The following is a 26,426-nucleotide window of genomic DNA, read 5'->3' on the forward strand; positions in this document are numbered from 1 at the left end:
TTCATAGATGATATACTCGTCTATTCATGAAGCAAGGAAGAACATGGTCAGCACTTGAGACAAGTTCTAGAAACTTTACAAATGGAGAAACTGTACGTGAAATTTTCAAAGTGCAAATTTTTTTAGGAAGGTAACTTTCCTTGGTCACGTGGTCAGCAAAGAAGGCATACACGTGGACCCTTCCAAAATAAAGTCAATCGAGAATTGGTCAGCACCGAGAACGCCCACAGAAATCCATCAATTCTTGGGAGAAAATTCATACAAAACTTCTCCAGAATCACTAAGCCGCTTACTGTTGGATAAGGTGTCTAAGTCCATAACTTATTTGGTATATACTTGACCCGACCCGGCATGGTCCATTTGGGTTGCATTTCATCCAAACTATTTATGGATAATTTTATGAGAGTTATACACATATGTTTATTAATATATTATAAGTTATAATATATTAATATGAAGTCATGTTATTTAATTAGTCTTAGTCTTAAATTAATTAAGAATTAATTTAGAGATTAAAAGGAAGACTAATTAGATTGTGGGCTATTGGCTTTATATAGTGTGGGCTAACGCTCATTTGTTAATGGGCTAGGCTTGTATGGAAGTCCATGGATGATCCATGGAGCTTTTAACCCATGGATCCTTGGGAAAGGAAAGGTCATGGGTTATTAGGGTTTCACCCTAATCATGTACACTATATAAGCATGCTTATGTTGCATGAAATAGCCACTAGTGGCACTAGTGTGTGTATTTGGGTGTGGCCGACTTTTTATGTGTGTATACACTCTCTAAAAGTTTTCGAAGAGTTTGTGGTGATTTTTGATTCCATTTGAGGCATTCACACTATTGGTGCTTGGCCCTCAAACTCCTTAGGAATCAAACTCATCATCAAAAGGTATGTAATCTCATCTAATTCTTTTATGTTTAAAAGTGCCCCACGCCATGTTAGATAGGTTATGAACCTTGGAAAATTATTATTTTGCATGTATTTAGACAAACATAGATCCAAGGTTTATTAGGGTTGCATGCACACTTAGGAAGTGTTAGATTGCTCAAAACCCAACAGTGGTATCAGAGCCTAGGCTTACTTGTTTGAATACTTGATGCAAATTGCTGAAAATCGAAGATTTTATGCTGTCTGCACAGCTGACTCGCCGAGTCCATGAAGGGACTCGACGAGTCCAAGGCAAAACTCATCCAACTCGGCGAGTTGGTTCATGCACTCGACGAGTTGGACCCCCAGACAGCATATCTTCGAGTTTTGGTGCTGGAGTTGGTCTAGAATCATTACCTTAAATTGTTTTGGACTCATAAAACATGTTTTTAATGTGGTAATGATGATGGTGGACCAATTTCAAAGTTATAATCAAAATTTCAAGTTTATATGTGTTCGTATGATTCTTAAAATTGTTGATGTGGATGTTCATGTTCATATGAGTTTTGTTAGATCATAGGAATTATTTGCAAATTGTTTGTTAGTTAATTCTTGATCTTAATGTGTTTTAATGGAATTCTTAATTTGTCCTCAAGTTATGGAATTCCAAGAGTTTTTCTTTTAAATGTTTTTAAGAAGTTGTAGGTTACATTTTCTTGAAGGGTTTTTCCCATAGATGTTTTATGGACTCCATAAGTTGTCCTCAAGTTATGGATTTCCAAGAGACTCTTCATTAAAAGCTTTAAAACACTTAATTAAAACTCATAAGTTAGGAATATCCAAAAGTTTATGAATTGTTCAAAACTTGCCCTTAAGTTTAGGAATTTGTAAAGTCTCACACAAACTTTAATTCCAACACTTAGAATTTTAAATGTTAAAATTCAACACTTATACTATTTATAACATTAATGGTTAATTATATATATATATATATATATATATATATATATATATATGTATGTATATATATATATATATATATATATATATATATATATATATATGTATAAGAACAAGTCGTTTTACTGTTAGTAGGCCTCATTCACGAACCCGGTCTATAAGGTGGGTATAAGGTTGTTGCCTATAAAATGGCGACTTAATGGGTGTCCACTCTCACCCACCGCTTGCTTGACTGGTGGAGGGTCGTTAGCCGAACGGGTAGGACAATGACTTTAAATTCTCATTAAAAGTATAATGATTATTATAATGTAACTAAATGTTTTATTTAATTCCCAATATTAGTTACTTTAGGAAAAATGTGAATTTGGTGCTAGCCCATGGAATTCACACTTTGTACCTTACCAAGTCGTTGGTGGAGCGTGTGTGGTTAACCGGCACACTAACATGGACTAGTAAGGATCACAAAGGGTGACTTAGTGTTTGTCATAGATCAATGGAGCGTGTGTGGTTAACCGGCACATTGATTGGGTGATAATATTAAGGGTACCAAGTGGATTGGTATGGTTATTCACACCTTGTTTTGTGATCCTCGGCATCCCAGTCACAAAATTTGAGAGGGCACACTCGAGATTGAAACATGACATTGAAAAGTTCGATGAATCTCAAAAGATCTAGGAATTTCAAATCCAATTAAAACCTAATAAATTATTTCATTTTTCATGGTGGAAATTGGTGAATCGTCATTCGCCTACCTTCAAATATTTTATAGCTTGGATTACGGCATCCCTCTTCCAAATTATAAAATATTGTGTTGGGTCCTAGCCTTAATATTTCATATTGGGTGTTATATTAAGGACTTTGAATCAACTAACTTGATTTTCTCCCATTATAGATGTCTGGTTCAGACAACTATGATCTTCCCAAATCTCTTGAAGATGGTGTCCCTCAACATCATGCTTCACTTCCTCCACCTCCTCCAATTATTCTCCCTCACCCACAAGTTCTTGAAAAGTTTAAAGTCACTCAATCCCTATTGGCAAGCATAGTCTATGTGTGCTCACATCTTGGAGATAAAGTCACATATTGACAAGCCGAGAGAGTTGGGTGTCAAAGTCTCGTGAAGGTTGGATGTTTAATCACTTTCTTAGTAACATAGTGAGTCTCTTTGGGACTACTATGAGACAGACTATGACATGACCCTTAATGATGTTATCTATTTGCTTGGTGTTGTGGAATCAGCAATGATTTGGAACACCAGTAAAGCAAATTTGATTAAAAGAACAACTTCCCAAGTTTTAAATGGACATTGACAATGGTAGCATTGGATATCTAGAAAAGCATTTCTCTTCCCAATGGAAAGGGATCGGCCATAGTCAACTCGGTTGACCAAATGGTAAAGAGAAAGGCTAAGTCTGAGATGGTCTCATGTGCCATTACCAAAGGGTCCATGTGTCTTGTTGCCAAAGGAAGGGGCATTGGTTGCGAAGCTGCCTTATTTACCTTAAAGATCATAAGATTGATCAAGTCAAAAAATTTGACTCTACTTTAGTTAAAGTCCACTGACTAACTCTATTAAGTTCCTATTTGGAGATTCTTATTATATAATGTGAATGGGTCACATGTTGATGTTTTTAAGAATCAAAGAAAGGATAGGAAGCTTAAAAGAAGTATATGCTGATTCTGATTGCGAAGATGGGTTTCGATCGCATGGTTCGGTAATCAGAATTTTGAGTTGTTGCTTAAGAGTTATAATATATTGCTTATGAATAGATAACAGCAAGGTTTTCATGTGGATTGTAAGGATAAGTTTTTCCGCAAAGTTATAAAATAAAAGAAAAAAAAGGGTTTTAATTTTATTTATTTTAAAAAATATCCTTACAATGGCATCTGTGGAAAATTGTTGCTTATATGTTTCTAGTAATAGCAATATTGGAAAGTGGATTTGATTCCTTCATTTGTGGTAGTGTCTGAATTTACCAAATGAAGAAAGTTTTTCATCACCCAAGTTTCAATTGGATAGAAACTTGGAATTATACAAGTTGTATTGTATGATGAATGAGAATTTTCATCTTTGAAAATTAAGACTAATTCTTTGATCACATGTGTATGTGAGTCAATTGAAGGACTAAGGAATTAGGTACACTGGGTGTGCGCTGGTCAAGGTCCACCATAAAGATTGATTTGTCATGATTTACTAAATATTAGTAAATATGATTATACTTATGAGGTTAAGTATAATTCTGTAACATTGGAAAGGTTACAATGTATGACAAAAACAAATGAGAAGAATCAAATTAGGCAGAAAGATAAAAGTTTCTCAAATCTGAAAGGATGGGAGAGTACTTTAGTATCATATTTCATGATCATCTTAATGATTATGAAACCATGTCACAAATTCATACTCTAAGGATGTCTTAGTGCATTGTTATGTCTAAGAAGAGAGGTCATGAATTGTTGGATTGGTTAAAATCAAGAAGATGAGTCATACTTCGTTCCAAAACAATTCTTAGAGTCATACTCCAAGATTGTAACATTGAGTGACATAAAGTAAGGTTTAAAACACTTATCAAATGTAGTGTAAAATGTTTCTACATTTGAGATTGGTAAGTTGTGATGTCATGGATGAGACAAAGACCAACTAATACCAATTGTGTGAAGTGTTAGTCTTGATAAGAATCCGCATTGTCCCTTGAATATTTGTTTTGTCAAGGAATGGTTCTTGCCTGGGGAAACTTATATGTCAAGGGGACAGTGGGAGCCTTAAAGATCCTGAAAAAGTTTCAAGATTTAATCAAGAGTAAAACCTGTAATTTATCACTAGCACACGACTTAAGGTTTGCAACCTATTGTGTTGACATAATTCTTATTTCTGTACCTACTTCAAATATGTTGAATTTGCATGTGAGTTATCAGAGTTCAACTTGGAAGCATTGGTGGGCCTTGTGCTACCAAGGTGACAAGAAACTAAAATTGAACAAGTTTAATCCATGTAAGGCTGAATTTGTCACTAATCTTATCTTGTGATTATGGTTTTGACAAATTCACATGGATAGGAACTTATACACTATAAAATCTAAGTGTCATAAGGTTTCTCTCTGATTCATGAAAATGATGGTGAGGAAACGCTTTCACTAAGTAGATTTTACGTAGATATCAATTGTGTTATTTGCATTTTCAAAAGTCGTTAGTGGAGCGCGTGTGGTTCACCGGCACACTAACATGGACTTGTGAGAAATGGCAACGGTCTAAACAATTAAGACTATGATTACGGTATCCCTTTTCATAGTTCTGAAAATTGTTTAGACACACATGTGAGCTATCTAAGAAAGGGTGTATGAATCCAAATTTCAGAAGTCCAGTAGATTTCTGGAAATATGTCAGAGCTAGTGGGAGCATAAGTGTTATGCTGATAATCATCATGTTAGTGGGAGCATGATTATTACGTTTAGTGTTGCAAGTTAGCAATGTTAATTATAGAAAACAAAGTTTCAATTCGTGAAGTTACAGGGGTTGAAAAGTTGTTTTGCTATAATTAAGGGAGAGGAAATTATACTTGATTTCAATTCTAAAGCTTAGATTGAGATTTTAATCATCTTTAGTCAAGAATATATATATATATATATATATATATATATATATATATATATATATATATATATATATATATATATATATATATGAATTTTATGTTGGAATGGTTCAACTTGAAGAAATTCTATATATATTGCGTTTTCAAAATTTGATTATGATTACGACATCCCTCTTCATAGTTAAATTTTGAAAATATGGCAAATTAAAAATATTGTAGCAAAAGACTTGTCTAGTATCATGTCTTTATGTCAAACATCATGAATCGTGTCCCATATGCTTCGGATATAGGATGTATTGCATGTGCTATAATATTCATCTTTTCTAAATTTTCCAAATGCTTAAGGCATTGAGAAGGGAAAAGTCTAGAACTGGATATGACTAAAGTGATTAAGCAATTGTCGTGGACAATCTGAGGTTCGCCAAAGATTGGTTGCTCAGGGAAAGTTGGAAGTATGATGTAAGTTGTCGAAAAGGACCATATTGACATATTCTGAAAAGAAGTAACTCTTGTTCGGAAGTGATAGTCAAAATGGGACTATGGAAATGTCTCCATAGGTGGAAGTTATTCAATCTATGTAAGATTAGAAAACCTTAATGCAAGAAGGATGTTCAAAGCAATGTACTTTGAATATGAGACTTCCGTTCCATAGAAGTTGACCTTCTTTGGAATACTTTGTAATGACTGGTGACAAGGTTTTGGTGACTTTGTGCATAATCATTACAAGAGGAACATTGCATAAAATTTTAAAATCTAACAGATTTTTTTTGGTAAATGATTGGAATCGGGGATTCTCACATTTACAATAAGGATTTAGGATTGTGAAATGTGTATCATTGGGATCATGTTCAATTGATCTACATCACAATGTAAGGATCATAGACAAAAATAGTGTGCATACTTGGAGTATGGCATAACTATTGTTTAGAAAAACAAAGTGTACATGCTAGGAGCATGGAACGACTGTTGTTTTTATTCAAGTCTTAAGTTGATTGTTTGAAACATTATACAATGAATAATGTGTAATCAATATGGTGATAAATAAAAGGTGGTTCTATTTATATTCAAAAGGGTTCTGAGACCATATTGGATTCAATTATTATTGTGTTTCACTTTGCATGTTTTGACTTCCAAAATAGCTAGGTTATTCTTTCTGAATGACTAAGTTATTTAAACACTCCACAGTCGTTCATATGTTGGAAGTAGGTATGAATCAAGACTGTCATGAATCAAGTTTGTAGATGGCTAAATTGGTTTACTCATAGCAATGGTTGCTACAACATTCATGAGTGCTCATAAGTTATGAGTATTGGAATAAACCCACGCTCACTTGTATCACTTCATGGAATTTATCTCGAGTGATCGTGAGACGGTAATCTCATATAAATCTTCAAACCTAGAGATATGAGTTGTTACCTATGAGTTGGTTGTGCATTGATTGCACGTAAACGCATCAGTAACTTGATGTTATAAAACGTGCCTTTGTGTACAATTCAACAAGTAGTAGAACAAGCATATGAGTCGAAGTTTATCTGTTCTTTCTAGAAATAGAAGCGATATTTGGGCCCCTCGATGATTTTGTTGTGACCTATGTACCGGCCGGTCAGAACTAAATTGATGTGTTCGATTAAGTTCTTTGTCAAACAAATCGAAAATCGGGAAACAAACTGTTGGACAATAAGTACGACATTGTTCCATGTATTTGTCCGGCTGATATCATGAGAACAGAGGATTATATGATCACTTATCTAAAATGGCGCTTCATAGTTCAACAGAGTTTTCGAGAGCTACGATTGCTGGTTGGTTCCTGAAGTAACATACGCAAATATAGTTATTAGACTTATCCAAGTGGGAGTCTGTTGGATAAGGTGTCTAAGTCTATAACTTATTTGGTATATACTTGACCCGACCCGGCATGGTCCATTTGGGTTGCATTTCATCCAAACTATTTATGGATAATTTTATGAGAGTTATACACATATGTTTATTAATATATTATAAGTTATAATATATTAATATGAAGTCATGTTATTTAATTAGTCTTAGTCTTAAATTAATTATGAATTAATTTTGAGATTAAAAGGAAGACTAATTAGATTGTGGGTTATTGGTTTTATATAGTGTGGGCTAACACTCATTTGTTAATGGGCTAGGCTTGTATGGAAGTCCATGGATGATCCATGGAGCTTTTAACTCATGGATCCTTGGGAAAGGAAAGGTCATGGGTTATTAGGGTTTCACCCTAATCTTGTACACTATATAAGCATGCTTATGTTGCATGAAATAGCCACTAGTGGCACTAGTGTGTGTATTTGGGTGTGGCCGACCTTTTATGTGTGTATACACTCTCTCAAAGTTTTCCAAGAGTTTGTGGTGATTTGTGATTCCATTTGAGGCATTCACACTATTGGTGCTTGGCCCTCAAACTCCTTAGGAATCAAACTCATCATCAAAAGGTATGTAATCTCATCTAATTCTTTTATGTTTAAAAGTACCCCATGCCATGTTAGATAGGTTATGAACCTTGGAAAATTATTATTTTGGATGTATTTAGACAAACATAGATCCAAGGTTTATTAGGGTTGCATGCACACTTAGGAAGTGTTAGATTGCTCAAAACCTAACACTTACCACCCTGACTTAAAAGGCTGTGACTTATAGTTAGGGAGAAAAATAGGACATTGCGTCTAAACACTGAAACAGGCTGTGTGCAACGCACCTATCTTGTCACATCCAAAAGGGATAGACGATTCCGTTTTGTACTGCGATGCATCCAATAAAGGGCTAGGTTGTGTGCTCTTGCAGTGAGGAAAAGTTATTGCTTATGCCTCGAGACAGCTTAAGGTAGACGAAGTCAACTACACTACACACAACCTTGAGTTGGAAGTTGGGGTCTTTACCCTAAAAATCTAGAGACATTACCTATACCGCACCAAGTGCACTATCTTCACTGACCACAAAAGCCTTCAACACATCTTTGATCAAAAGGAGCTTAATATGAGACAACAACGACAGGTAGTGTTACTCCACGATTACGAATGCAAAATTCGCTATCATCCCAGCAAAGGAGTACTTAGGTCACAGAGTGAAGGCACTATCCCTGACAATCCATTCATACTTATCCACACAATTGAAACGGGCTCATCTAGAGGCCTTGAAATATGAAAATGTGATAGGTGAAGCTCTAAGAGGAATAGAGAAGAACTTTGAGATCAAGGGAGACGGAGTTCATTATTTCATGAACATAATCTGGGCACCAAGGTTCGGTGGTTACATAGATGTTGTCATGAATGAAGCACACAAAAATCGATACTCCTTTGAACCTGGTTCAGATAAAATGTATCTGGATCTCAAGAAACTCTATAGGTGGTGGTGGTTGTCGAGGCCAACACAAATAATAACCCTAAATATTACACACTAAAATAGTGTATAGTGGTAAAGGGATCGAATCCACGGAGATTGGTTCAATTTATAACTCTATGAAAAATCTCTTTGTAAAAATACTTGTAAAATGACAATAAAAATAAAATTGGGGGTTTTGGTGTTTTGAAATACTTGAAACAAACTAGAATTAACTATGATTTAAATAGACAAATGCAACAAAAATAAGAGTTTGATGTAAAATCAATAAGGGAGAGATGGTTGACTTAAAGTTTCCTCACTTTGACTTTTGATGAACATATCATTAGAATCCAATGGTGCAATACTTTGATTTAAATCCTTAATTTGGCTATAGTAATCCAAGGAGCTTGAGATTACCTAGACTTTTCTTAATTGTTGAAATGGCTAGAGAAGCTCACAACAATTTCCTTAGTCAAAGTCACTAATTCCAAATAGCATGTAATTAGTGAAAGTCAACTAGCATTAAGAACCAAAAAGTCACCAAATCCAAGAGGGGTCAAATGCTTTCACCACCATGTTGGAGGAAATGCTTTTATGATTGTGTGAAGCAAAAACAACACAAAAATCATTTGTTGCTTGCTAATTTGAGGATCCTTTACTTAATCAAGAAATTAGCCAACTAATCACCACAAACACATTTAAACTCATGAACTAAAACATACAAGTAGTGATAAGATGTTAAAACACAAAACATTCCCATAAAGATTTAAGAACATGTTCATGGATTCTTCAACATTCAACAAAAGTTCAAAGGATTAACCAAAAGTCAACCAAGATTAGTTTAGCCAAGCATGGCTAAACACAAAGAAACAAAGTTAGAGAAATTTGTACCAAACATTAAGCAAGAATCAAGAGGTAAAAATATGATGTTCTTCAAGGGTTCTTGGCCTTCAAAAGTCTTCAAAACTCCAGAGAGAATCTCCAAAAATCGGATGTCCAAGAGTCTCCAAAAGATGGGCACCAACCTTCCTCAAATAGCTCAAAAGAAGGATTTCCGAAATTGCCCCTGCAGGGCCTTGCGCGACCCGCGTGCTGCTGCGCGGGTGGGTTGCGCGGGTGGTACCTGACATGGGCTCCTTTGAGATTTTGGGCCTCTAAAGCATATCCCACTAGCCCAGATCGAATCCAATCACCTCCTAGCCCATTTTCTTCAAGTTTTTCTTCATTTAAAGCCCAATTTGACCTCTCTAAATCCTCCAAAGCTCGTGAACTCGCCCAATTAATAATTTTCATACGCTTGAATGTTCCCCCGCATCTTTCAAATTTAAAGCTCAATTCTTCCAAGCCTTCAAGCAATTGACAAGTCCACCCCATGAATCACCTTCATAGCCATCAAGCATGAAATCTCCAATCCCCTTCAAGCCCAATCGCCTCGCAAGAGTGCCGCCCCGCTAGTTTCCAAGAAAATCTGCAATAATGCTCAAGAAACTAGAAAGTACCCCGAAATGGTCATAAAATAACAAAATGGAAAATATGCATGGAAATTATCTAAATTATGAATCAAAATATGCTAAAATAAACTATAAAAAGAAGTAAACAAAACTAACTATCAGGTGGCCAAACATGAAATCAGAGATTGCTACCTACGTAGCCAAGTGTATAACTTGCACCAAGGTAAAGATAGAATATCAAAAGCCCTCAGTTTTACTTTAGCAACCAGCAATACCGGAGTGGAAGTGCGAGCGGATCGCAATGGTTTTCATTACCAAGTTGCCCAAGACACCGGGTGGTCATGATACTATCTGGGTGATCGTCAACAAATTAACCAAGTCTGCCCACTTCCTGCCAATCAAAGAGACACACAAGATGGAGAAACTGACTAGAACACACATCCGAGAGATAGTACGACTGCACGGTGTGCCAAAATCTATTATCTGGGATAGACATAGAAGATTCACCATGTGATTCTGGCAGTCAATTCAGAAGGCTCTTGAAACTACGGTTGATATGAGTACAACCTACTATCCGCAAACTGACGGGCAAAGTGAGAGGACCACTCAAACGCTAGAGGATATGTTGAGAGCCTGTGTAACAACCCGTTTAATAAATAAATAAATAAATTTATGAAAGTGTAGCAGCCCTAAAATCCATAATATTATGTGAGATGTTTGTTTTGGGAGCTAAATGCTATTGTTTTTGGAGTATTGGAGGGGGGGGGGGTAAAGTTTAAGTTTCAGATTTGGTTTCATAAGTAATTATAAAGGCAGGGGCTATTGGGTAATTATTGGGACTTAACATGAAGAGATGTTGGAAGCTAAGGGCTAAAAAGTAAATTTCCGACTCAATTTGTAAATAGTTTTGAAGGCATAGGTTAAAAGGGTAAAATATGGGATTTAATTCGAAAAGATAATTCTGGAGAGGGACCATTTCTGCCATAATGGCAATGAATTTTGAAAGGCATCGGGTATATATTTGTCCTAAGGAACCCTAACCCTAATACATGTTACAACCATCACCCCTCACCTTTATACCTCCCTTCTACCTCCGGCACCGCCATCCATTGAAACACCACCACCCGTGACGTTGTCTTTCGACCAGTTGAGCCACCAAGTGAGCGGAGCACTACCGTTGTTGTTTTGTTGCCGGCGAATACGGGAGTCAAGTTCGATGTCGGGGCTGTTGTGCATCTGCCTTCTCTGATAATGGCAAACCTTTTTCCCTCTCTCTTGTTCTTCTGCCATTTCCCACATATGCGTCGCCATCTCCGCCCGATGGCTATCGTATTTCGATGATACCCAATCAGGGTCGCCGCAAACCACGATAAGAGTGGCGGTGTTGTGTATTTTTCATTTGTGTTTTCGTATCTCAGCCATGTCGTGGTGTTTGTGTGTGTTTCAGTGGTCACCTCGGGTGTGTGTGGGTGAAAGGCTGGCTGGAGAACATAAGAAGACAACCATGGCACCCAGTCATGGTGGCTGTCACTGGGAGATGCTTTTATGCCAACATTGGACACCGTGAAGGGTGGCTGTAGGCGTGTTGTGGTGTTGGTACTCATATGTTGAGATGGTAAAAGGATGCAGTAGCGCCCTTTGGCCGGAGTGGTGAAAAAAACCCCACTGCACCACCGTGAGGTGGTGGCTACCATCCCAAATCCACCACTGTCGCCGCCGTGAGCCACCAGGTGGGTGCTGGAGTGTGTACTATTTTTCAAGTGTGTGCTTAGGTGTTTTTCTTAGCCGGAGTTCATGGAAGAGTCACTGCCACCACCGAGCCACCATTCGCCACCACCGGCTGCCATTAGTTTGCTATGTATATGTGTTTGTATTAGTGTGTGTGTATGTGATTATTTGGGGTGTTAGTATTGTAAAATGTAAAAAAAGAGTAATGAAAAGAAATCTGAAAACCACCACCAGAGGGTGGTGGCTGCCGCCACCGGCCGCCGTGTCGGGTGGCGGAGTGCTTAGTTGTGTTGGGATTATTTTTTTTTGGATGTTTGGACAAAGGACTAAAACCCTGATGGGCCTAATGAAGCCCTAATGGACCGAAAAGCCCAAACATGTGATTAATGGGTGTAATAAGCCCTAATTGACCAAAAAAAACCCTAATAGGCTTAAGGACTTGGTTTTGGGCCTATTTGGCTAAGATGATATTGAAAACCCTAATATTAGATTTATGGGCTTGGACTTATCGGGACCCACATTTGGGCCATTGGAATGGAATTGTGTGTTAAGCCCAATCACACCATATGATTTATTTAGAAGAATGATGGACTTAATGGATTAAGTCCTTAATGGGTTAAGTGAGAAACACTTAACCCTAATCGACATTTAATGTAAAGCCCTAATTCCACTTTGGTTTATTTTTGGGCCTTTCTATTGGGACTTGATGATTTGGTTATTAATAGGCCACCCAAGATCAAGCAAATTGACTAGAATAATTAATGGGCTTTGATGTAAGGCCCATATGAGGAGTTGGGCCCAATTTGGAAAATTAGGCCATATTTTGGGCCTTTATGATTATGTTATATTGGGCCATTAGAATGTTGAATGTTGGATGGGACTAAATGGTTGGGCCTTATGGTAAGACCTTCTAAAGGTTTGGGCCTAATTTGGAAAATTGGGCCATGTGTTGGGCTTTAACTCATAGTTGACTTTTAGGCCTTTAGATTGGGACTTGGGCTTGAATAAAGCTAAGTTAAGGTAAAGTAATATTTACCCCCAAGTATGTATTTATGGTTATATGTTGGAACCCAATTATTAATTGGGTGATGTTTTGATTTTGACAGTTCGGGAATCTGTCATCTAGCAGCTGGGGGTTATGTCTTCGGGACTTCAGCAGTGTGAGGTGAGTTACCTTCAAGTAGAAGTGGGTCTAAGGCACCAAGGTCGGCGCACTAGTAGTTGAGATGATTGTCTTTGTGATAGTTGTCTGGTTTGCTACTACCTGGTATGTTTATGTGTTGGCATGATATGTTATATGTGATAGTGGTAGTAGGAGGGGAATAGTCTCCAAGTTTGGTTGTTAGTACTGAAATGTAGGTCAGGCACCCTATATATGATTGACAATATTATTATGTTATGATATGTGTGGTAGTAGTAGTAGGGGTGAAATAGTCCCTGTGACCGGGTGAGACAGACCGGTGGGTAGGCATGCACCCTAGAATGGCCTGACCCGGGTAGGTCAGCACACCAAAATGGATTGACATGGGTAGGTCGGGCACCCCATAATTGCCCAACAGTATGTATGCAATGTGATTGTATGGTATGTGGTATGATGGGGGAACTCACTAAGCTTTGTGCTTACGGTTTACAGTTTTGGTTTCCGGTACTCGTTTTAAAAGAAAGGAGCCGACATGATCGCAGCACATCACACTATGGTTTTTCCGCACATGAGATCTTGGTGATTACACTCTGATATTGTTTTATGATAACATGTTTTGATTATTTCTACTCTGGTTTTGACATGGCATGATATTATGGATGTTTTATTATACTAATGGTTTTAAAATAACGTATTTAAAAATGAAATTTTTTCTTCTATTTTTAGGATGTTACAAGTTGGTATCAGAGCCTTGGTTTGGTGGATTCGGGCACACTCTCGGGTATTTCTAAACTCAAACTAAGGACTTGGTATGAAAATTTTCAAAAGTAAAACCCTTTTATAAAAACAAGTGAAAAGAATTTGAGAAGGGTACAGAACTTTGAAAAGAACAAAGTGTGTGATGCGTGCAATCAGCCGAGCTCAAGTAAGTTTTTCCCAAGATACCCATACATATTATGTTATGATCTGATATGGTAATGAGAACTGCATGCTAGATTAGGGCTGAGGACCTACAAAAGATGCCTTATATTCCTATTGTATGTGCTTGTAGACTTGCATGCTAGTACTGATCAGTTAGTAATATGATAGCCTGTTTAGGTTAAGCCTAATTATATGAGCCTTTGAATTGCATGTACAGATCCCTGAGTAGAGGATAGAATGGTTTGAATGGGATATGATGGTTAGATTTTCCATTGTCCGAATGCTGCTTTCTATGTGCTTTGTGGGACTCTTAGTAATGTGAGCTAGCTATATTGATGAAATAGCTAGTTGACATTACTGGGAATCTTTCAACAGCTGAGGACTGGGTGAGTTCGGGAACCTAAGAGAGCCTAGGATATGTTTCAGTGAGTTATTAGTGAGGTTTAGTGAGATTGGGTGTACCGGTTTGAGGAAGTGACATGGAGGATTCAAGAGGATTTTTGAGGAAAGTATGGATAGGTGTGGAAGGTAGTATTGGGCCCGTACTACTGAAAGCACAGGATCCATACTCGAATCGGTGAGAGTCTTGGGGAATCTGAGAAGCTTCAGGGAGGATTTTGTTACTCGGTTTGGGGATAGAGGATGTTCCTGTTGTTGCGGCTTAGCCATTGGTAAGTGAGTTAGTGAGCATGGCAGTGTGTCAGAGCCTAATGGTTATGAGTTCCACGAGGTTGCAGATATGAGATCAATTCGGAGCACTTTGAAAAGAGGAGTTCATCCTAGGTGCGTATAGAAATGGTTCCCGGGAAGAGACCCATGATTTCTGATTATCAAGTGAAAGGCCAACAGGGCAGGAGTTAGTGCAACACGTATGGGAAAGTGCACAAGGGAGTTTATCGCTCCAAGGGTTAGGCTGCTACAAGATAGCAGGACTGGTCATGTCAGCAAACAGTGATAAGGATTCTTGGGTATATTCAGATCTTTTGAATGTCAGTTTGGTTTGGTGTTAAGCACCCAAGAACGAAACTCAAATTTGTGTTTTGGTTCAGGAGCAGGATCTAAACCAGTCGATGTGCAATCGCACAAGTTCATCTCATCAGAGATTACTTGCAGAGTTATGGGAATGGACATTAGTGGTCTTTCGTTCAGCCAGGGAAAGGACTTTGGGAGCCCTCGGTAGTCGTCTCAGGGCCTTTCAGGCCCGATTTGTCGCGGGGGGAGTTAGTGGTTCACTTGGAACCCAAAGACTGTTGACCCATAGAATCCTTCAGGATGGAAGATCCTATAGTTGGTCTTTGTCATCAAGATCCGGATTTTGTTAGATGTTCGCAGGTATGTCACTATTTTTTTCCACTTCAAGCGGATATGGGGAAATCAGTACCGCTTCAGAATTTGAGTGAGTTTGGACAAGTCAAATATTAGGTCAGTTTTAGCTACTGTCTAGGTTATCAAGGATTGTCATATGCCAATTTGCATGTCGGAAGTCCTTGATGAACCTACAGAGGGATATATCTTGTGGAGTGGATTCTGTGTATACCATTGTCATCCCAGATTTTTTTCGAGGTCTATGCTGGAGTATTATTTAGAGAATATTTGGCCAGGATTAGAGTGATAGTCCTCTAATGAAGTCAGAGTTGAGTAATTCTATCATTTGTTCGTATATGGTCGAATTTGTCTATGGATGAACTTTGGAGTTCAAGGCACTATTATTGCTAAGATAGGATTAGTAGCACGAAGATGGTGATGTTAGTTGTGGGTGTTAGATGCATAAGTGGTTCGTCATCAGATGTTCAAGAGAATTGTATTTTCGTATGGGCTGTGTACGAATAGAGTTCAGTGGTGCTACGAGATTGGAAGTGGGAACGAGGACTCGTCAGCCAGAGTGAAGATTAGAGCCTCTAGTTTTCAGCATGGGAGGTGGATTAAGGTGTTAGACTGGACCAGATTTCAAGAGTACTCATCAATATTTTCGAGTATGGGCGATCTTAAGGTTTAATAAATGATTAATCGCTAGCATTGATAAGCATAGGTTGTCATCAGTGGGATACTAGAAAGCGAGAAGGACTGGGAATCCTTCAATTCTCGTGTGCCGTGAAGACTTAGTCGAATCTAAGTGGGGAAGAGACTTTTTATAAAGTCCTCTAAATGTGAGTTCTGGTTACGTCGGGTGCAATATATTAGGCACCTTGTCAATCAGAAGGGCATTCTAGTTGATCCGACAAAGATATAGGCTGTGATGCAATGGGAGATTCCGAGGTCTCCATCTGAGATTCGAAGTTTCCTGGGTCTAGCAGGTTATTACCGGAGATTTATTTGGGATTTCTCCGAGATTACGGTTCCTTTGACCCCACTAACCAAGAAGTCGGTGGCCATTCAGTGGCGACCTGAGCAGTAGGCAGCCTTCGAGACTCTCAGACAGTGGTTGTGCGAGGCACCGATTCTCACCCTGCTAGAGGGTGTAGATGATTTCGTGGTTTACTGTGATGCTTTAATCACGGGCATGGGTGCGGTACTGATATAATGGGGTCACGTGATAGCAGGTTTCGGGAACCTTGTTAGAGTTCCAGTTAGGACTCAAGTGTAGTGGTACGTTAGGTCAAGTGCGTGTTCGACCCAGTTTGGAAAGTGTTGTAAGACTACGGGGGTATCCGTAGCATTTACTAATAGTCAGATAGTATGGAAAGTGTTGTAAGTCTGCTGGTGTAGTCATAGCATTCACTAGCAGCCAAAGAGTGATAGAGTGTCATAAGTCTGCGGGTGTAGCCATAGCATTCACTAGGTGGGTAGATAGCATGAGTGCATTGTTAGGACGCGGGAGAAACAGTAGTACCCACCAGTTCGGGTGCAGCAGTGAGGATATGGAAATCCATGGATGGGATTTCGGGATTTCCCAAATGGATTAGATCTGGTTGAGCCAACGATACGATAGTTGGAACGTCACTATAGTTATGAGATTAGGGAAGCAATGGATTGCTTAGGTTCGCGTATGATATAAGGCTGCCGTTGGTCATGGAGCCACCACTTTTAACCTTAGGTTTGGTGACGTCAGGATTTGACACATGGAACCGATCGGCTAGATCAGAAAGTTTTTAGAGTCATAGTGGAATGATAACTAGTTGCAACCAGTTCCAGAGAAGGATTTCGTTCAGCAGTCGTGTGAGGCGACTAAGTGAGAATCCATTCGCTTCGCAGCCAGGCCGAAACCTGGTATTTCAGATGATTGGTGAATGAATCGAGTCCAGGCAGGTCTCGGTAGATTCTAGAAAGTAGTAGTGTGGCAACATACTGCTTCAGACAGTTCAGGGTTCGGACAATTTTAGCGTTTGGGTAGCGTTAGTATTTGCATTTCAGGTTGCAAATACGGACAAAATAGCTAGTTGATTGGGAAGTGTCAAGTCACTCACATCGGGATTTTTTGAGCCTTAGTCGAGTATGAGCGACCTGCAGAGATAATTTGGCTTGTGGTCCTGATTTACAGTGGGAACCTCAAGTTATTAGGAGTTGAGTAGTCAGATGAGAGATAAGTGGACTGCATTTAGCGATAATGATTCAGTATGAGTGGTCTATCAAGGATTTAGACCATATCGAGACAACAGATTGCAGACCGAGTAGATGTTATCTTGTTGCAATGCGGATTTTAGGTCTTTTGTGAAGATTAGTCATGGCTACCCTAGGAGGGCTAGGGTGTGCCCAGGATGCTGACCATGTTACTAGAAGTGGTCCAGTGTGTAAGGAATGGTAAGGAATGATTTTGAGGATGAAATCTAATTTAAGTAAGGGAGAGCTGTAAGACCCCATTTAATAAATAAATAAATAAATAAATTTATGAAAGTATAACAGCCCTAAAATCCATAATATTCAGTGAGATGTTTGTTTTGGGAGCCAGATGCTATTGTTCTTGGAGTATTGGGGGTATAAAAGTGTAAGTTTCAAATTGGTTTCATAAATAATTATAAAGGCAGCGGCTATTGGGTAGTTATTGGGACTTAACATGAAGAGATGTTGGAAACTAAGGGCTAAATGGTAAATTTCGGACTCAATTTGTAAAGAGTTTTGAAGGCAAGGGTTAAAAGGGTAAAATATGGGATTTAATTTGAAAAGTTAACTCTGGAGAGGGACCATTTCTGCCATTATGGCAATGAATTTTAAAAGGCATCGAGTATATATTTGTCTTAAGGAACCCTAACCCTAACACATGTTACAGTCGTCACCCCTCACCCTTATACCTCCCTTCCACCTTCGGCACCCCCAACCATTGAAACACCACCACCCGTGACACTGTTCTTCCGACCAGTTGAGCCACCAAGTGAGCGGAGCACTACCGTTGCGGTTTTGTTGTCGGTGCATACGGGAGTCAAGGCCAGTGTCGGGGCCATTGTGCATCTGCCTTCTCCGATAATGGCGAACCTTTTTCCCTCTCTCTCTCGTTCTTTTGCCATTTTTCCTCGTGTGCATCGCCATCTTCCCCCGATGGCTATCGCATTTTGATGATACCCATTACGGGTCGCTGCAAACTACCATAAGAGTTGTTGTGCTTTGTATGTTTAATTTGTGTTTTTGTATCTCAACCATGTCGTGGTTTTTGTGTGCGTTTCAGTGGTCACTGAAGGTGTGTGTGGGTGAAAGGCTGGCTGGAGAATGCAAGAACACCACCATGGCAGCCAGCAATGGTGGCTGTCACCGGAAATGCTTTTATGCCTCCAGTAACCACCGTGAAGGGTGGCTGTGGGCGTGTTGTGGTGTTGGTACTCGTATAATGTGATGGTATAAGGCTGCAATAGCGCCCTTTGGCCGGAGTGGTGAAGAAAACTCCACTGCCACCACCGTGAGGTGGTGGCTTCCATCCCAAATCCACCATTGTCGTCGTCGTGAGCCACGAGGTACGTGCTCGAGTGTTTACTATTTTTGAAGTGTGTGTTTGGGTGTTTTGTTTAGCCGGAGTTCATGGAAGAGTCACCGCCACCAATGAGCCACCATTCGCCACCATCGGCCGCCATTAGTTTGCTATGTATATGTGTTTAGATTAGTGTGTATATGTCTGTGTGATTATTTTGAGTTTTAGTTGTGTTGGGATTGTTTTTTTTGGATGTTTGGACAAATGACTAAAACCATAATGGGCCCAATGAAGCCCTAATGGACCCAAAAGCCCAAACATGTGACTAATGGGTGTAATAAACCCTAATTGATCTAGAGAAAACCTTAATGGGCTTAAGGACTTGGTTTTGGGCCTATTGGGCTAAGATGGGATTGCAAACCCTAATATTGGATTTATGGGATTGGACTTATCGGGACCCACATTTGGGCCATTGGAATGGAATTGTGTGTTAAGACCAATGACACCATATGATTTATTTAGAAGAATGATGGACTTTGAGGATTAAGTCCTTAATGGGTTAAGTGAGAAATATTTAACCTTAATCGTCATTTTATCTGAAACCCTATGTGACAATCGTCAATTTCTGGTCAAGTCAAAGTCAAATAAAGCCAACAAGTCAAACCGATCATCTTATCTAACCCTTGTCTATTGGCGTTTACTTTATGTCTTCTACTGTACAACTCGGTATTTTAATAAGAAGTTATCACTTGGAAAGTTCGTATGTTCGGAAATTCTAGACCTTAATCGGGTTAAGTGATAAAACTACTCGATAAAACATTATTCCATTCCCCTAGGGGGCTTATAACAATCATAACAAGGCTTAACGGAATGTACAAACCATGCGTTGCGAACCGAAACATCCAAAAAGGTCACAAACAAAGTCTCTCTCAATCTATCTTTATCAATCTCTCTCTCTCTCTCTCTCCCAAATCTCTCTCATAACCTCCCTCAACTTTTTATAATCATTTGGAGGCATCCCAACCCTTAACGAAGCCAAAAACCGCGCGAAATGGGAAAAGTATTAGTGAAACAGCTCCATAGAAGCGAAACCCTCATAGAGGCGAAACCCTAATAAGCGAAACCCTAAGAAGCCTCTTAAACCTCCCAAGTGTTCTTGGCTTGGAAACTCCTTTTCTTCATCATCCATCTTCTGAAATCACTCAAGGTGAGTTCATACCCCCAAATTTTCATATTATTATCAACTTTAGGGGGAGAATACAAGTTAAATTACCAAAAATTTAACAAAACTCAGACATCAACTTTCCACAGAAAAGTTGAGTTCCATTCACGGACTGTTTCGAACATCTTAAACTTTTTAGTTTTCAAAACCGTATTAGATACAAATAGTTCAGGTTTAAACCTTTAAAATGACTACTTTCACATGTCCATACCATTATTCGACAATTTATGGTGATTTTTACAAAACTGTCTATCACTATAGCTATGAATTCGGACCAGTCTGTGAATATGGACATTTTCACACAACTTAGAGACATCTAAAAATCATAATAAAAATTTTGAACAAACTAGACATAATTTCTAAATCCTCAGAGTTTAAGGATCTAAATTTTGACCTCTGGGGATTTTTCTTTAAATTTTCCAATAGCAGGAACAGAAAAGGCTACAACTATAAAATAGTTAACAATCCTATTTACACCTTGTAACTTGCCGAGCAAGGTGTGTAGTATTATTTGGATACGTGTTGTTGATTGTACTTATTATTTACCTTATTTTAAAGGTATGAATCTTATACAAAGAAGTACTACCACTACAAATAATTATAATAAATTATAATAAGTATGTTTGGGTCTATTAAACATCACAAACAATTAAGCTAAACAAAAGTAGGTATAGTTACGTTGCATATACCATAAAACATTTTGATAAACTATAATAGGTATAGTTTATGTTACATTTACATTTTGAACTCATTACAAAAGATTTTCATTAATGGGGTACTAATAAAAAAGTACGGGTTTATACAAAAAGGGTACATTATAGAGTACGGGGATTTTCATTAACAGGGTACAAATACAAAGTATCGGGTTTACACAACAAGGGTACATGTAACGCCTGTGTTTCCGGGCTTGCCATTTTTTAGCAATGTAATAGTCTAGGTTAAACTTTGTGACCCGTTTTGAAACAATAAGATTTTATTATTTGAGTATTATGTGTTTTATGCTTAATTGCTTAATTATGTGGTTTGATTAATTAAGAATAAAAATAAGCGTCAAAATTTAAGTGTAAAATAAACTTGATATCTTTGGTTAATGTTGTCGTAGTTGGAACGAGGTTTCCGAATATATATAGAACGTCCAAATCTGACTTCGTATGAGGAAGTTATGATTTATTAAAGTTTCGACTTAACGGTATGCAGCCCGAAATACTCGATTTGAGATCGAGCAGTTTTTAGCGAAAGCAATCTAAACGAGAGTCGAAGATCTCGTTGTTGGTATCGAAGCGATAAAAAGTTAGGTGAGAAAGGACGTCACACGAAGAAGTTATGAATTTATAACGAAGTTTTTCTGTCTCGGCCTATTAAAAATAAATAATAAAAATAAAGTTAAAATTAGCCGACGGAGTCTAAACGAAAGTTGTAGAGCGTAGTCTCACCTTCGCGTGGATATAAAGAACGTCGAAAACGGAGTTCGTATGAAGAAGATATGAATTTCCGAAGTTTATTAAATAATTTGTATTTAAATTTAATTATAAAAGTCGGCATTATCCGAAGAGGAGTCACCAATCTGATCCGAGGTACGCCCCGCGTACTCGCGTACGCCCAGCGTACCCCGATGCATGCACCGCCTCGCACTCAAGTGACTTCGGATGACGAACGCAATGACGATTTCGGACCAGTACGCCCCGCGTAAGGCAGTACGCCCCGCGTACTCCGAGGCTCCAGCCTCCTATAAATAGGATGCGAGGGCAGCCGACTCAATTGCTATTTTTCTCTCTTCTCTCTCCCGAGAAGTGTGATTCCCGAGCCGAAGTTCTGCCCACGAGAAGTTCGATTTTCGTAGAGATCTTCCAGATCTACTGAGGATTACTACTTCTGCAAGTCGTAGTGTTGTCCGATCATCTTCTGATCAAGTGAGTGTATACTACCTTTCATAAACACGATAATAATACAAGTATGGTTTGAATGTATTAAGTATATTGGTGTTTATATGCGTGAGTGTGTAGTTACTTTCTTCTAATGCATAATTATGAAGTATTTTATATAACATATGTGTTATGTGTATATTTTGTTGTTATGTGTGTGAATGTATATTCACTTTCTTCTATCTTATGGATCTGATTATTTCTCTATGAAATACGTGTTATATGTGTGTGCCTCATCTATTATATGGAAAATGTATTGATTGAGCATGCTATACATGTTTTGAAACTATGTATAAAAATGTATATTTTATCTACTATTATGTTGGGTAGAACATGGGTAGATAGTTGGTGTGTAATAAACAGATGAGAGACCTCGATGTTGTTTTGATTTAGTCATCTAGCGGAGTTTAGATGATGACCACAGACTTTTCTAGACAGTCTTGTGGAACATTAGCAGGTTCGCCACCTGTAGGTGTTAATGAACTTGGGTGTTCATTCGCTGTACTCCATCCCCCTCATGGTTGCCTTATTTGACTTATATTATTGAGGAACCCCCGAAGCATGTGTACTCACCCCGATAAAATATTCTTAGACTAGGTCCCTTATGTTTGTTGTCTTAGGGACGTAAAGAGAGAATAACTGGAATAGGTAATTGGGTTATTGTTGGTTGGTGGATATTAAATATAATTATTTATTGTGGGTTGAAAATCCTATATGCTCACCAGGCTCCCAAGCCTAACCCACTCAGTTTTATTTGTATTACAGGAAGTGGCGCGAGGGCATAAGATGGATGAACCATCAAGTTGTTTTGTTTACAAGTCTGTATATGTATATATATTTGTTGAATGACTTGTAATGTTATCGTTTATGTTTATTGGTCTGTATCGGAACATGACACCCCGAGTTTTGATTATATAATGAAAATACATTTGTTTTATGAAATGCTTTGGTAAACATTGTTTTATCATGTTTTGTTTTTGGGAACAAATTCTGCAACTCTTTCAAATCAAAAGGATTTACTTTGAAATTATTTTAAAAGCAAAAATGAAAATCGGTCTTTTCTGGCTGAGATTTTGGGGATGTCACAGTTAGTATCAGAGCATTAGTTTAAGCGAACTAGGAATTTGTAGGATTTCTAGACTTAAACTTAGAATGCTAAGTGAAATTTTGAGATGTGTGTCTGTGATATTTTAGACACGAGCACTAGTTTATTTTAGGAGGGTTGCCTAAAATGCTTTTATGTGCTAAATGTTATATGTTACCATATATGATATTATTTGTTCGGATCTATGGTCTGTTGCCGACCAGATCTAGAAACCTTATGTGTGTAGGATTCTAAGCGTACATCTACAATATTAGAACTAGCATGTAAACGTTTCAGAGTGATAAGGATGATTTGAATATCTATCGTGATTGAGGATCTAATTTCACCTTATTAGGTGTGTAGATCAAAAATGGTGAGAACGAGGAATGAAGTTGGAAATGATGATGAAAACAGGAATCAACCACCCGTGATTGAACAAATACCTGTTGTAGCAGCAGCACCTGAGCCAATAACCATGGCTGGTGTGCAAATGATGATTCAGACGATGTTGGATTGTCAGATGGATGAAACTAGGCGGTTGCTTCAACAGAATCGGGAAGAACTGTCAATTCGTGTGGAAGAGCCCGAATTAAATTAAGGGCACTCAGAAGGTGGAAACTTCAGTGGGTCTGTTGGTCAAGCCAACCCACCGATAGTTAGCCAAGACAACCATGATGGAAGGAATGATGGAATATGATGCAAGTACAAGGACTTTCTAACTTGCAAACCATCGACCTTCAATGGAAAGGAGGATCCGATTGGAGTTATAGATTGGATCTCCGAAATGGAATTGGCCTTTATGACTTGTGGCTGCAGAGGCAAGTTGCAAACTATCTATGTAGTGCGTCAATTCCGAGGTGGAGCCGTTCGTTGGTGGAACACTCTAGGGAAGACTTTAAGCCCTAATAAGCCACTGCAATTGTCATGGGCAGAGTTCTTGGTGCAGTTCAAGCGCAAGTTCTACTCGGCTCAAAATCTATTGGAGTTGGAGAATAAGTTTTTGGCATTGACAAAAGGCAGCATGTCGGTTGATGAATACACCAATAACTTCACCAATAAGATGGAGTTTTCCTTGCATATTGTCCCAGACGAGCTGACAAAGGTGGACCGGTATGCGAAGGGACTACCATGGGAGTATGAGGTGCCAGTACGTCAGGCACATACTCTTGAGGCAGCTATCTGGGATGCCAAGTCTGTTCAGAACATGATTAAGGGGAGAACCACCGACATGGTTGAGGTTGGTGAGAAGAGAAAGTTTGAGGGAACATCTGGTTCCGATAAGAAAGGCAAATTTTCGAAATCTGATTCGAAAAAGTTTGGAGGAAAGGGAGGCGAAGCAAAGTGGTGTGATAAGTGTAGGAAAAAGCACTTTGGGAAATGTAGCGAGGATGTAACCTGCTACAAGTGTGGAAAGGTTGGAAATTTTGCCAATGAGTGTTCGAACAGCAAAAGGATGTGTTTTGGTTGTAATGAAGAAGGGCACATTTTGAAAGACTGTCCGAAGAAGAAGGAGGCAGCTAAGCCCAACATTCCACCAAAGCCGCAGGCGAGAGCCTTCCAGATGACACTTGAGGCCGCGAAAGATGAAGCTGATGTCGCTTCAGGTACCTTTCTCGTAAACGAATTATCTGCTCAAATTTTGTTTGATTCTGGAGCCAACTACTCCATTATTTCGCATGAGTTTGGTAGAAAACTAGCTTTGCCTGTTGATAGACTAGATAATGCTTTATTAGTCAAAGTAGCTAGTGGCAAGTTTGTACCTGTTAGCCATCGTATGAAAAACATCTTAATCGACCTTAATGGGAATAAGTTTCACGAGGAATTATTTCCTATCGAACTTAATGGTTTCGACATCGTGTTGGGAATGGATTGGCTTAGCGCCAATGATGCCGAAATTTTATGCAAGAAGAAGATAGTTAAGGTAAACCCACCTGGGAAAGATTCGTTTATGGTGTATGGGGACAAACGCAGAGTGAATTCTAGAATCATTTCCCTAATGAAAGCCAGAAAGTGTTTGACCAAGGGATGTACATCATATTTAGCATTCGTGATCGATGCTAAGAAGGAAAAGAAGGTGATGTAGAGTATTCCAGTGGTGTGTGATTATCCGGAAGTATTTCCCGAGGATCTTCCTGGATTACCACCTGATAGACAAGTGGAGTTCAGAATTGACTTGTTACCAGGAACCACACCAATAGCAAAGGCACCTTATCGATTAGCACCGACGGAGATGAAGGAGCTAATGATGCAACTTCAGGAATTATTGGACAAAGGTTTCATTAGACCTAGTTCATCGCCCTAGGGAGCTCCGGTGTTATTCGTGAAGAAGAAAGATGGAAGTATGAGAATGTGCATCGATTACAGAGAGTTGAACAAGGAAACAATAAAGAATAGGTATCCGTTGCCAAGGATTGATGACCTATTTGATCAATTGCAAGGTTCGAGCTATTTCTCGAAGATCGATCTTAGGTCAGGATATCATCAGCTAAAAGTAAGAGAGAAAGATATCGAGAAGACTGCATTCAGAACTCGATATGGACACTACGAGTTCTTGATTATGTCGTTTGGACTAACCAATGCTCCGGCAGCATTCATGGATTTGATGAATAGGGTTTGTAATCCCTTCCTTGATAAATTTGTGATAGTGTTCATAGACGACATTCTGATTTACTCGAAAAGCCAGGAGGAGCATGGCAGACACTTGCGAGAAGTGTTAGAAGTCTTGAAGAAGGAGAAGCTGTATGGAAAGTTCTCTAAGTGTGATTTTTGGATTCGAGAAGTCCAATTCTTGGGTCGCGTGGTCAACCAAGAAGGGATAATGGTTGATCCAGCAAAGATTGAAGCTGTAATGAAGTGGGAACAACCGAAAAGTCCCACGGACATCCGAAGCTTTTTAGGATTAGCCGGATATTACCGAAGGTTTATCCAAGGCTTTTCTTCGATTGCTACTCCATTAACAGCTTTGACCCATAAAGGAGCTACTTATGCTTGGAGTGATAAGCATAAAGAAGCATTCGAGAAGCTAAAGAAGAAGCTATGCGAGGCTCCGATACTTTCTTTACCCAATGGAGTTGAAGACTTCGCTATTTATAGCGATGCGTCTGGGGTTGGATTGGGTTGTGTTTTGACCCAAAGAGAAAAGGTGATAGCATATGCGACTCGACAGCTGAAGGAGCATGAAAAGAATTACCCGACTCATGATTTGGAGTTGGCAGCGGTAGTTTTTGCTCTGAAAATATGGAGGCATTACCTCTATGGCACGAAGTGCAAACTTTTCACTGATCATAAGAGTCTCCAATATCTCTTTAATCAGAAAGAATTGAATATGAGGCAACGACGCTGGCTAGAGTTACTCAAGGAC

Source organism: Lactuca serriola, chromosome 4 (genome assembly GCF_051521515.1).
Source record: "Lactuca serriola cultivar US96UC23 chromosome 4, Lser_US96UC23_V15, whole genome shotgun sequence".
In the NCBI taxonomy this organism is placed as follows: domain Eukaryota; kingdom Viridiplantae; phylum Streptophyta; class Magnoliopsida; order Asterales; family Asteraceae; genus Lactuca; species Lactuca serriola.